The sequence below is a fragment of the Chiloscyllium plagiosum genome, unplaced genomic scaffold (genome assembly GCF_037043375.1).
Source record: "Chiloscyllium plagiosum isolate Xiang-an unplaced genomic scaffold, Cpla_swu_hap1 HiC_scaffold_14, whole genome shotgun sequence".
Taxonomy (NCBI): Eukaryota; Metazoa; Chordata; class Chondrichthyes; order Orectolobiformes; family Hemiscylliidae; genus Chiloscyllium; species Chiloscyllium plagiosum.
The window spans coordinates 12,398,672-12,411,415 of record NW_028270152.1 but is presented as its reverse complement, the minus strand read 5'-3'; the positions used below and the strand labels follow the sequence as shown (position 1 = coordinate 12,411,415).

The window sequence follows — 12,744 nt, the reverse complement described above, 5'->3', positions numbered from 1 at the left end:
GCTAAACAAAGGAGGGAGCGCGCAAGCAGTCCTGCACTTGCCGAAACCCGGGATTGAACCAGGGACCTTTAGATCTTCAGTCTAACGCTCTCCCAACTGAGCTATTTCGGCAGCTGCTGGCAGCTCTGTGCGCTCAGGCACTTTGCTCGCGGCCACATTCACTTGGGATTTGCCCAGCGTATTTGTTCCAAATCTCCTCACAACATCAACTTCTTCCGGCAAAATTTCCCACCCTGTTTTCTCGGCGGACAGTTCGCTTCGGCCGCTGCCTCTTTATACCGTCTATATCTACACTGTCGTTCATTCTGCACAATCATTTCTGAAATTGACTGCTTGGCTCTGGTCAACTCGCTCGTCAAATGCACAACGAGGAACTGGTCCCTCCAGTCCTCGACAAGTTCCACGTCGTGCTCCGTTCACCGTCAACATGTCTCGCCAGCTTCACCCCATCTCTCCTCTACCTCTCGAAATGCTGCACGTGATGCCATCCGTCTGCAAATGGTCAGTATCAGTCTAAGCTGCTTTGCAAGCAACCCGATGCACCGGAACAATTTGAACAAATCGCCTCTGCTCCGGCTTCAGTCCGTCCACTGTTAAAACCTTCAGTTATTACTCTGCAGGCTTGAGGATTCCCAAGTTCTCTGCAACCATCTCCAAAGCGGCATGCAAGTCACTGACTGTTTACCCGACCGAGTCTGTTTGTGAATACTTTTCCATCGTCATTCTGCACGATCATTTCTGAAGTGACCGCTTGTGTCGAAAACAAGGACAGTCCAAAGCGATTTCCTGAGGCGCACCTCTGGAACGCTCAAATCAACCTAAAGTCAGGCGGCCATGCGCATGTCAGCATCTCTCCTGCAACCTTTCCATTGCGATCAGGGATCACCAGTTTTTGCAAGCTGGAACAGCTGGCCGTCAGCAAGCTTATGAGCGAGGGAGTGTTTGATAGAGAGAGTGCAAAGGCCACCATGTACGCGTTGCTGACTCAAAGACTGTTTTGTGCGTTCGCAGATGTTGGTCAATGAACAGTAGGAGAATTTGAATTGGTGCAGGATTGAGGGTTTGTCCATTTGATTATTTGACTGTTTTGGAATGCTCGTTACGGAGCCAATGAGAAGAAATGTGCCATGAGACTGGAAGCAAAAGGCACAGCATCGCTGCAGGAGCACCATGCAGAAGGAGGGTGAGAAGCAATCCAAACCACCCTTGCGCCAGCAAGGAAAGGTGCAGAGCTTCACATTTACTCACTCGCCTCCATCACAGCTAAACAAAGGAGGGAGCGCGCAAGCAGTCCTGCACTTGCCGAAACCCGGGACCTTTAGATCTTCAGTCTAACGCTCTCCCAACTGAGCTATTTCGGCAGCTGCTGCCAGCTCAGCGCGCTCAGGCACTTTGCTCGCGACCACATTCACTTGGGATTTGCCCAGCGTATTTGTTCCAAATCTCCTCACAACATCAACTTCTTCCGGCAAAATTTCCCACCCTGTTTTCTCGGCGGACAGTTCGCTTCGGCCGCTGCCTCTTTATACCGTCTATATCTACACTGTCGTTCATTCTGCACAATCATTTCTGAAGTTGACTGCTTGGCTCTGGTCAACCCGCTCGTCAAATGCACAACGAGGAACTGGTCCCTCCAGTCCTCGACAAGTTCCACGTCGTGCTCCGTTCACCGTCAACATGTCTCGCCAGCTTCACCCCATCTCTCCTCTACCTCTCGAAATGCTGCACGTGATGCCATCCGTCTGCAAATGGTCAGTATCAGTCTAAGCTGCTTTGCAAGCAACATGATGCACCGGAACAATTTGAACAAATCGCCTCTGCTCCGGCTTCAGTCCGTCCACTGTTAAAACCTTCAGTTATTACTCTGCAGGCTTGAGGATTCCCAAGTTCTCTGCAACCATCTCCAAAGCGGCATGCAAGTCACTGACTGTTTACCCGACCGAGTCTGTTTGTGAATACTTTTCCATCGTCATTCTGCACGATCATTTCTGAAGTGACCGCTTGTGTCGAAAACAAGGACAGTCCAAAGCGATTTCCTGAGGCGCACCTCTGGAACGCTCAAATCAACCTAAAGTCAGGCGGCCATGCGCATGTCAGCATCTCTCCTGCAACCTTTCCATTGCGATCAGGGATCACCAGTTTTTGCAAGCTGGAACAGCTGGCCGTCAGCAAGCTTATGAGCGAGGGAGTGTTTGATAGAGAGAGTGCAAAGGCCACCATGTATGCGTTGCTGACTCAAAGACTGTTTTGTGCGTTCGCAGATGTCGGTCAATGAACAGTAGGAGAATTTGAATTGGTGCAGGATTGAGGGTTTGTCCATTTGATTATTTGACTGTTTTGGAATGCTCGTTACGGAGCCAATGAGAAGAAATGTGCCATGAGACTGGAAGCAAAAGGCACAGCATCGCTGCAGGAGCACCATGCAGAAGGAGGGTGAGAAGCAATCCAAACCACCCTTTCGCCAGCAAGGAAAGGTGCAGAGCTTCACATTTACTCACTCGCCTCCATCACAGCTAAACAAAGGAGGGAGCGCGCAAGCAGTCCTGCACTTGCCGAAACCCGGGATTGAACCAGGGACCTTTAGATCTTCAGTCTAACGCTCTCCCAACTGAGCTATTTCGGCAGCTGCTGCCGCTCTGTGCGCTCAGGCACTTTGCTCGCGGCCACATTCACTTGGGATTTGCCCAGCGTATTTGTTCCAAATCTCCTCACAACATCAACTTCTTCCGGCAAAATTTCCCACCCTGTTTTCTCGGCGGACAGTTCGCTTCGGCCGCTGCCTCTTTATACCGTCTATATCTACACTGTCGTTCATTCTGCACAATCATTTCTGAAGTTGACTGCTTGGCTCTGGTCAACCCGCTCGTCAAATGCACAACGAGGAACTGGTCCCTCCAGTCCTCGACAAGTTCCACGTCGTGCTCCGTTCACCGTCAACATGTCTCGCCAGCTTCACCCCATCTCTCCTCTACCTCTCGAAATGCTGCACGTGATGCCATCCGTCTGCAAATGGTCAGTATCAGTCTAAGCTGCTTTGCAAGCAACATGATGCACCGGAACAATTTGAACAAATCGCCTCTGCTCCGGCTTCAGTCCGTCCACTGTTAAAACCTTCAGTTATTACTCTGCAGGCTTGAGGATTCCCAAGTTCTCTGCAACCATCTCCAAAGCGGCATGCAAGTCACTGACTGTTTACCCGACCGAGTCTGTTTGTGAATACTTTTCCATCGTCATTCTGCACGATCATTTCTGAAGTGACCGCTTGTGTCGAAAACAAGGACAGTCCAAAGCGATTTCCTGAGGCACACCTCTGGAACGCTCAAATCAACCTAAAGTCAGGCGGCCATGCGCATGTCAGCATCTCTCCTGCAACCTTTCCATTGCGATCAGGGATCACCAGTTTTTGCAAGCTGGAACAGCTGGCCGTCAGCAAGCTTATGAGCGAGGGAGTGTTTGATAGAGAGAGTGCAAAGGCCACCATGTACGCGTTGCTGACTCAAAGACTGTTTTGTGCGTTCGCAGATGTCGGTCAATGAACAGTAGGAGAATTTGAATTGGTGCAGGATTGAGGGTTTGTCCATTTGATTATTTGACTGTTTTGGAATGCTCGTTACGGAGCCAATGAGAAGAAATGTGCCATGAGACTGGAAGCAAAAGGCACAGCATCGCTGCAGGAGCACCATGCAGAAGGAGGGTGAGAAGCAATCCAAACCACCCTTTCGCCAGCAAGGAAAGGTGCAGAGCTTCACATTTACTCACTCGCCTCCATCACAGCTAAACAAAGGAGGGAGCGCGCAAGCAGTCCTGCACTTGCCGAAACCCGGGATTGAACCAGGGACCTTTAGATCTTCAGTCTAACGCTCTCCCAACTGAGCTATTTCGGCAGCTGCTGCCGCTCTGTGCGCTCAGGCACTTTGCTCGCGGCCACATTCACTTGGGATTTGCCCAGCGTATTTGTTCCAAATCTCCTCACAACATCAACTTCTTCCGGCAAAATTTCCCACCCTGTTTTCTCGGCGGACAGTTCGCTTCGGCCGCTGCCTCTTTATACCGTCTATATCTACACTGTCGTTCATTCTGCACAATCATTTCTGAAGTTGACTGCTTGGCTCTGGTCAACCCGCTCGTCAAATGCACAACGAGGAACTGGTCCCTCCAGTCCTCGACAAGTTCCACGTCGTGCTCCGTTCACCGTCAACATGTCTCGCCAGCTTCACCCCATCTCTCCTCTACCTCTCGAAATGCTGCACGTGATGCCATCCGTCTGCAAATGGTCAGTATCAGTCTAAGCTGCTTTGCAAGCAACATGATGCACCGGAACAATTTGAACAAATCGCCTCTGCTCCGGCTTCAGTCCGTCCACTGTTAAAACCTTCAGTTATTACTCTGCAGGCTTGAGGATTCCCAAGTTCTCTGCAACCATCTCCAAAGCGGCATGCAAGTCACTGACTGTTTACCCGACCGAGTCTGTTTGTGAATACTTTTCCATCGTCATTCTGCACGATCATTTCTGAAGTGACCGCTTGTGTCGAAAACAAGGACAGTCCAAAGCGATTTCCTGAGGCGCACCTCTGGAACGCTCAAATCAACCTAAAGTCAGGCGGCCATGCGCATGTCAGCATCTCTCCTGCAACCTTTCCATTGCGATCAGGGATCACCAGTTTTTGCAAGCTGGAACAGCTGGCCGTCAGCAAGCTTATGAGCGAGGGAGTGTTTGATAGAGAGAGTGCAAAGGCCACCATGTATGCGTTGCTGACTCAAAGACTGTTTTGTGCGTTCGCAGATGTCGGTCAATGAACAGTAGGAGAATTTGAATTGGTGCAGGATTGAGGGTTTGTCCATTTGATTATTTGACTGTTTTGGAATGCTCGTTACGGAGCCAATGAGAAGAAATGTGCCATGAGACTGGAAGCAAAAGGCACAGCATCGCTGCAGGAGCACCATGCAGAAGGAGGGTGAGAAGCAATCCAAACCACCCTTTCGCCAGCAAGGAAAGGTGCAGAGCTTCACATTTACTCACTCGCCTCCATCACAGCTAAACAAAGGAGGGAGCGCGCAAGCAGTCCTGCACTTGCCGAAACCCGGGATTGAACCAGGGACCTTTAGATCTTCAGTCTAACGCTCTCCCAACTGAGCTATTTCGGCAGCTGCTGCCGCTCTGTGCGCTCAGGCACTTTGCTCGCGGCCACATTCACTTGGGATTTGCCCAGCGTATTTGTTCCAAATCTCCTCACAACATCAACTTCTTCCGGCAAAATTTCCCACCCTGTTTTCTCGGCGGACAGTTCGCTTCGGCCGCTGCCTCTTTATACCGTCTATATCTACACTGTCGTTCATTCTGCACAATCATTTCTGAAGTTGACTGCTTGGCTCTGGTCAACCCGCTCGTCAAATGCACAACGAGGAACTGGTCCCTCCAGTCCTCGACAAGTTCCACGTCGTGCTCCGTTCACCGTCAACATGTCTCGCCAGCTTCACCCCATCTCTCCTCTACCTCTCGAAATGCTGCACGTGATGCCATCCGTCTGCAAATGGTCAGTATCAGTCTAAGCTGCTTTGCAAGCAACATGATGCACCGGAACAATTTGAACAAATCGCCTCTGCTCCGGCTTCAGTCCGTCCACTGTTAAAACCTTCAGTTATTACTCTGCAGGCTTGAGGATTCCCAAGTTCTCTGCAACCATCTCCAAAGCGGCATGCAAGTCACTGACTGTTTACCCGACCGAGTCTGTTTGTGAATACTTTTCCATCGTCATTCTGCACGATCATTTCTGAAGTGACCGCTTGTGTCGAAAACAAGGACAGTCCAAAGCGATTTCCTGAGGCACACCTCTGGAACGCTCAAATCAACCTAAAGTCAGGCGGCCATGCGCATGTCAGCATCTCTCCTGCAACCTTTCCATTGCGATCAGGGATCACCAGTTTTTGCAAGCTGGAACAGCTGGCCGTCAGCAAGCTTATGAGCGAGGGAGTGTTTGATAGAGAGAGTGCAAAGGCCACCATGTACGCGTTGCTGACTCAAAGACTGTTTTGTGCGTTCGCAGATGTCGGTCAATGAACAGTAGGAGAATTTGAATTGGTGCAGGATTGAGGGTTTGTCCATTTGATTATTTGACTGTTTTGGAATGCTCGTTACGGAGCCAATGAGAAGAAATGTGCCATGAGACTGGAAGCAAAAGGCACAGCATCGCTGCAGGAGCACCATGCAGAAGGAGGGTGAGAAGCAATCCAAACCACCCTTTCGCCAGCAAGGAAAGGTGCAGAGCTTCACATTTACTCACTCGCCTCCATCACAGCTAAACAAAGGAGGGAGCGCGCAAGCAGTCCTGCACTTGCCGAAACCCGGGATTGAACCAGGGACCTTTAGATCTTCAGTCTAACGCTCTCCCAACTGAGCTATTTCGGCAGCTGCTGCCGCTCTGTGCGCTCAGGCACTTTGCTCGCGGCCACATTCACTTGGGATTTGCCCAGCGTATTTGTTCCAAATCTCCTCACAACATCAACTTCTTCCGGCAAAATTTCCCACCCTGTTTTCTCGGCGGACAGTTCGCTTCGGCCGCTGCCTCTTTATACCGTCTATATCTACACTGTCGTTCATTCTGCACAATCATTTCTGAAGTTGACTGCTTGGCTCTGGTCAACCCGCTCGTCAAATGCACAACGAGGAACTGGTCCCTCCAGTCCTCGACAAGTTCCACGTCGTGCTCCGTTCACCGTCAACATGTCTCGCCAGCTTCACCCCATCTCTCCTCTACCTCTCGAAATGCTGCACGTGATGCCATCCGTCTGCAAATGGTCAGTATCAGTCTAAGCTGCTTTGCAAGCAACATGATGCACCGGAACAATTTGAACAAATCGCCTCTGCTCCGGCTTCAGTCCGTCCACTGTTAAAACCTTCAGTTATTACTCTGCAGGCTTGAGGATTCCCAAGTTCTCTGCAACCATCTCCAAAGCGGCATGCAAGTCACTGACTGTTTACCCGACCGAGTCTGTTTGTGAATACTTTTCCATCGTCATTCTGCACGATCATTTCTGAAGTGACCGCTTGTGTCGAAAACAAGGACAGTCCAAAGCGATTTCCTGAGGCGCACCTCTGGAACGCTCAAATCAACCTAAAGTCAGGCGGCCATGCGCATGTCAGCATCTCTCCTGCAACCTTTCCATTGCGATCAGGGATCACCAGTTTTTGCAAGCTGGAACAGCTGGCCGTCAGCAAGCTTATGAGCGAGGGAGTGTTTGATAGAGAGAGTGCAAAGGCCACCATGTATGCGTTGCTGACTCAAAGACTGTTTTGTGCGTTCGCAGATGTCGGTCAATGAACAGTAGGAGAATTTGAATTGGTGCAGGATTGAGGGTTTGTCCATTTGATTATTTGACTGTTTTGGAATGCTCGTTACGGAGCCAATGAGAAGAAATGTGCCATGAGACTGGAAGCAAAAGGCACAGCATCGCTGCAGGAGCACCATGCAGAAGGAGGGTGAGAAGCAATCCAAACCACCCTTTCGCCAGCAAGGAAAGGTGCAGAGCTTCACATTTACTCACTCGCCTCCATCACAGCTAAACAAAGGAGGGAGCGCGCAAGCAGTCCTGCACTTGCCGAAACCCGGGATTGAACCAGGGACCTTTAGATCTTCAGTCTAACGCTCTCCCAACTGAGCTATTTCGGCAGCTGCTGCCGCTCTGTGCGCTCAGGCACTTTGCTCGCGGCCACATTCACTTGGGATTTGCCCAGCGTATTTGTTCCAAATCTCCTCACAACATCAACTTCTTCCGGCAAAATTTCCCACCCTGTTTTCTCGGCGGACAGTTCGCTTCGGCCGCTGCCTCTTTATACCGTCTATATCTACACTGTCGTTCATTCTGCACAATCATTTCTGAAGTTGACTGCTTGGCTCTGGTCAACCCGCTCGTCAAATGCACAACGAGGAACTGGTCCCTCCAGTCCTCGACAAGTTCCACGTCGTGCTCCGTTCACCGTCAACATGTCTCGCCAGCTTCACCCCATCTCTCCTCTACCTCTCGAAATGCTGCACGTGATGCCATCCGTCTGCAAATGGTCAGTATCAGTCTAAGCTGCTTTGCAAGCAACATGATGCACCGGAACAATTTGAACAAATCGCCTCTGCTCCGGCTTCAGTCCGTCCACTGTTAAAACCTTCAGTTATTACTCTGCAGGCTTGAGGATTCCCAAGTTCTCTGCAACCATCTCCAAAGCGGCATGCAAGTCACTGACTGTTTACCCGACCGAGTCTGTTTGTGAATACTTTTCCATCGTCATTCTGCACGATCATTTCTGAAGTGACCGCTTGTGTCGAAAACAAGGACAGTCCAAAGCGATTTCCTGAGGCACACCTCTGGAACGCTCAAATCAACCTAAAGTCAGGCGGCCATGCGCATGTCAGCATCTCTCCTGCAACCTTTCCATTGCGATCAGGGATCACCAGTTTTTGCAAGCTGGAACAGCTGGCCGTCAGCAAGCTTATGAGCGAGGGAGTGTTTGATAGAGAGAGTGCAAAGGCCACCATGTACGCGTTGCTGACTCAAAGACTGTTTTGTGCGTTCGCAGATGTCGGTCAATGAACAGTAGGAGAATTTGAATTGGTGCAGGATTGAGGGTTTGTCCATTTGATTATTTGACTGTTTTGGAATGCTCGTTACGGAGCCAATGAGAAGAAATGTGCCATGAGACTGGAAGCAAAAGGCACAGCATCGCTGCAGGAGCACCATGCAGAAGGAGGGTGAGAAGCAATCCAAACCACCCTTTCGCCAGCAAGGAAAGGTGCAGAGCTTCACATTTACTCACTCGCCTCCATCACAGCTAAACAAAGGAGGGAGCGCGCAAGCAGTCCTGCACTTGCCGAAACCCGGGATTGAACCAGGGACCTTTAGATCTTCAGTCTAACGCTCTCCCAACTGAGCTATTTCGGCAGCTGCTGCCGCTCTGTGCGCTCAGGCACTTTGCTCGCGGCCACATTCACTTGGGATTTGCCCAGCGTATTTGTTCCAAATCTCCTCACAACATCAACTTCTTCCGGCAAAATTTCCCACCCTGTTTTCTCGGCGGACAGTTCGCTTCGGCCGCTGCCTCTTTATACCGTCTATATCTACACTGTCGTTCATTCTGCACAATCATTTCTGAAGTTGACTGCTTGGCTCTGGTCAACCCGCTCGTCAAATGCACAACGAGGAACTGGTCCCTCCAGTCCTCGACAAGTTCCACGTCGTGCTCCGTTCACCGTCAACATGTCTCGCCAGCTTCACCCCATCTCTCCTCTACCTCTCGAAATGCTGCACGTGATGCCATCCGTCTGCAAATGGTCAGTATCAGTCTAAGCTGCTTTGCAAGCAACATGATGCACCGGAACAATTTGAACAAATCGCCTCTGCTCCGGCTTCAGTCCGTCCACTGTTAAAACCTTCAGTTATTACTCTGCAGGCTTGAGGATTCCCAAGTTCTCTGCAACCATCTCCAAAGCGGCATGCAAGTCACTGACTGTTTACCCGACCGAGTCTGTTTGTGAATACTTTTCCATCGTCATTCTGCACGATCATTTCTGAAGTGACCGCTTGTGTCGAAAACAAGGACAGTCCAAAGCGATTTCCTGAGGCGCACCTCTGGAACGCTCAAATCAACCTAAAGTCAGGCGGCCATGCGCATGTCAGCATCTCTCCTGCAACCTTTCCATTGCGATCAGGGATCACCAGTTTTTGCAAGCTGGAACAGCTGGCCGTCAGCAAGCTTATGAGCGAGGGAGTGTTTGATAGAGAGAGTGCAAAGGCCACCATGTATGCGTTGCTGACTCAAAGACTGTTTTGTGCGTTCGCAGATGTCGGTCAATGAACAGTAGGAGAATTTGAATTGGTGCAGGATTGAGGGTTTGTCCATTTGATTATTTGACTGTTTTGGAATGCTCGTTACGGAGCCAATGAGAAGAAATGTGCCATGAGACTGGAAGCAAAAGGCACAGCATCGCTGCAGGAGCACCATGCAGAAGGAGGGTGAGAAGCAATCCAAACCACCCTTTCGCCAGCAAGGAAAGGTGCAGAGCTTCACATTTACTCACTCGCCTCCATCACAGCTAAACAAAGGAGGGAGCGCGCAAGCAGTCCTGCACTTGCCGAAACCCGGGATTGAACCAGGGACCTTTAGATCTTCAGTCTAACGCTCTCCCAACTGAGCTATTTCGGCAGCTGCTGCCGCTCTGTGCGCTCAGGCACTTTGCTCGCGGCCACATTCACTTGGGATTTGCCCAGCGTATTTGTTCCAAATCTCCTCACAACATCAACTTCTTCCGGCAAAATTTCCCACCCTGTTTTCTCGGCGGACAGTTCGCTTCGGCCGCTGCCTCTTTATACCGTCTATATCTACACTGTCGTTCATTCTGCACAATCATTTCTGAAGTTGACTGCTTGGCTCTGGTCAACCCGCTCGTCAAATGCACAACGAGGAACTGGTCCCTCCAGTCCTCGACAAGTTCCACGTCGTGCTCCGTTCACCGTCAACATGTCTCGCCAGCTTCACCCCATCTCTCCTCTACCTCTCGAAATGCTGCACGTGATGCCATCCGTCTGCAAATGGTCAGTATCAGTCTAAGCTGCTTTGCAAGCAACATGATGCACCGGAACAATTTGAACAAATCGCCTCTGCTCCGGCTTCAGTCCGTCCACTGTTAAAACCTTCAGTTATTACTCTGCAGGCTTGAGGATTCCCAAGTTCTCTGCAACCATCTCCAAAGCGGCATGCAAGTCACTGACTGTTTACCCGACCGAGTCTGTTTGTGAATACTTTTCCATCGTCATTCTGCACGATCATTTCTGAAGTGACCGCTTGTGTCGAAAACAAGGACAGTCCAAAGCGATTTCCTGAGGCGCACCTCTGGAACGCTCAAATCAACCTAAAGTCAGGCGGCCATGCGCATGTCAGCATCTCTCCTGCAACCTTTCCATTGCGATCAGGGATCACCAGTTTTTGCAAGCTGGAACAGCTGGCCGTCAGCAAGCTTATGAGCGAGGGAGTGTTTGATAGAGAGAGTGCAAAGGCCACCATGTATGCGTTGCTGACTCAAAGACTGTTTTGTGCGTTCGCAGATGTCGGTCAATGAACAGTAGGAGAATTTGAATTGGTGCAGGATTGAGGGTTTGTCCATTTGATTATTTGACTGTTTTGGAATGCTCGTTACGGAGCCAATGAGAAGAAATGTGCCATGAGACTGGAAGCAAAAGGCACAGCATCGCTGCAGGAGCACCATGCAGAAGGAGGGTGAGAAGCAATCCAAACCACCCTTTCGCCAGCAAGGAAAGGTGCAGAGCTTCACATTTACTCACTCGCCTCCATCACAGCTAAACAAAGGAGGGAGCGCGCAAGCAGTCCTGCACTTGCCGAAACCCGGGACCTTTAGATCTTCAGTCTAACGCTCTCCCAACTGAGCTATTTCGGCAGCTGCTGCCAGCTCAGCGCGCTCAGGCACTTTGCTCGCGACCACATTCACTTGGGATTTGCCCAGCGTATTTGTTCCAAATCTCCTCACAACATCAACTTCTTCCGGCAAAATTTCCCACCCTGTTTTCTCGGCGGACAGTTCGCTTCGGCCGCTGCCTCTTTATACCGTCTATATCTACACTGTCGTTCATTCTGCACAATCATTTCTGAAGTTGACTGCTTGGCTCTGGTCAACCCGCTCGTCAAATGCACAACGAGGAACTGGTCCCTCCAGTCCTCGACAAGTTCCACGTCGTGCTCCGTTCACCGTCAACATGTCTCGCCAGCTTCACCCCATCTCTCCTCTACCTCTCGAAATGCTGCACGTGATGCCATCCGTCTGCAAATGGTCAGTATCAGTCTAAGCTGCTTTGCAAGCAACATGATGCACCGGAACAATTTGAACAAATCGCCTCTGCTCCGGCTTCAGTCCGTCCACTGTTAAAACCTTCAGTTATTACTCTGCAGGCTTGAGGATTCCCAAGTTCTCTGCAACCATCTCCAAAGCGGCATGCAAGTCACTGACTGTTTACCCGACCGAGTCTGTTTGTGAATACTTTTCCATCGTCATTCTGCACGATCATTTCTGAAGTGACCGCTTGTGTCGAAAACAAGGACAGTCCAAAGCGATTTCCTGAGGCGCACCTCTGGAACGCTCAAATCAACCTAAAGTCAGGCGGCCATGCGCATGTCAGCATCTCTCCTGCAACCTTTCCATTGCGATCAGGGATCACCAGTTTTTGCAAGCTGGAACAGCTGGCCGTCAGCAAGCTTATGAGCGAGGGAGTGTTTGATAGAGAGAGTGCAAAGGCCACCATGTATGCGTTGCTGACTCAAAGACTGTTTTGTGCGTTCGCAGATGTCGGTCAATGAACAGTAGGAGAATTTGAATTGGTGCAGGATTGAGGGTTTGTCCATTTGATTATTTGACTGTTTTGGAATGCTCGTTACGGAGCCAATGAGAAGAAATGTGCCATGAGACTGGAAGCAAAAGGCACAGCATCGCTGCAGGAGCACCATGCAGAAGGAGGGTGAGAAGCAATCCAAACCACCCTTTCGCCAGCAAGGAAAGGTGCAGAGCTTCACATTTACTCACTCGCCTCCATCACAGCTAAACAAAGGAGGGAGCGCGCAAGCAGTCCTGCACTTGCCGAAACCCGGGATTGAACCAGGGACCTTTAGATCTTCAGTCTAACGCTCTCCCAACTGAGCTATTTCGGCAGCTGCTGCCGCTCTGTGCGCTCAGGCACTTTGCTCGCGGCCAC

At 50.5% G+C, this 12,744-nt stretch overlaps 9 non-coding genes across 9 annotated transcripts; all 9 read right to left on the bottom strand.

Annotated features, from left to right (window-relative positions):
• Positions 1–38: 38 nt before the first annotated feature.
• Positions 39–111, bottom strand: trnaf-gaa (transfer RNA phenylalanine (anticodon GAA)). Its single transcript has one exon. It is a non-coding gene; the product is annotated as a tRNA-Phe (tRNA).
• Positions 112–2,550: 2,439 nt separating this feature from the next.
• trnaf-gaa (transfer RNA phenylalanine (anticodon GAA)) lies at positions 2,551–2,623 on the bottom strand. Its single transcript has one exon. It is a non-coding gene; the product is annotated as a tRNA-Phe (tRNA).
• Positions 2,624–3,811: 1,188 nt separating this feature from the next.
• On the bottom strand, positions 3,812–3,884 carry trnaf-gaa (transfer RNA phenylalanine (anticodon GAA)). Its single transcript has one exon. It is a non-coding gene; the product is annotated as a tRNA-Phe (tRNA).
• A 1,188-nt stretch (positions 3,885–5,072) lies between these two features.
• On the bottom strand, positions 5,073–5,145 carry trnaf-gaa (transfer RNA phenylalanine (anticodon GAA)). The gene has a single exon. It is a non-coding gene; the product is annotated as a tRNA-Phe (tRNA).
• A 1,188-nt stretch (positions 5,146–6,333) lies between these two features.
• On the bottom strand, positions 6,334–6,406 carry trnaf-gaa (transfer RNA phenylalanine (anticodon GAA)). The gene has a single exon. It is a non-coding gene; the product is annotated as a tRNA-Phe (tRNA).
• A 1,188-nt stretch (positions 6,407–7,594) lies between these two features.
• trnaf-gaa (transfer RNA phenylalanine (anticodon GAA)) lies at positions 7,595–7,667 on the bottom strand. The gene has a single exon. It is a non-coding gene; the product is annotated as a tRNA-Phe (tRNA).
• Positions 7,668–8,855: 1,188 nt separating this feature from the next.
• On the bottom strand, positions 8,856–8,928 carry trnaf-gaa (transfer RNA phenylalanine (anticodon GAA)). Its single transcript has one exon. It is a non-coding gene; the product is annotated as a tRNA-Phe (tRNA).
• A 1,188-nt stretch (positions 8,929–10,116) lies between these two features.
• On the bottom strand, positions 10,117–10,189 carry trnaf-gaa (transfer RNA phenylalanine (anticodon GAA)). Its single transcript has one exon. It is a non-coding gene; the product is annotated as a tRNA-Phe (tRNA).
• A 2,438-nt stretch (positions 10,190–12,627) lies between these two features.
• Positions 12,628–12,700, bottom strand: trnaf-gaa (transfer RNA phenylalanine (anticodon GAA)). The gene has a single exon. It is a non-coding gene; the product is annotated as a tRNA-Phe (tRNA).
• Positions 12,701–12,744: the final 44 nt, after the last annotated feature.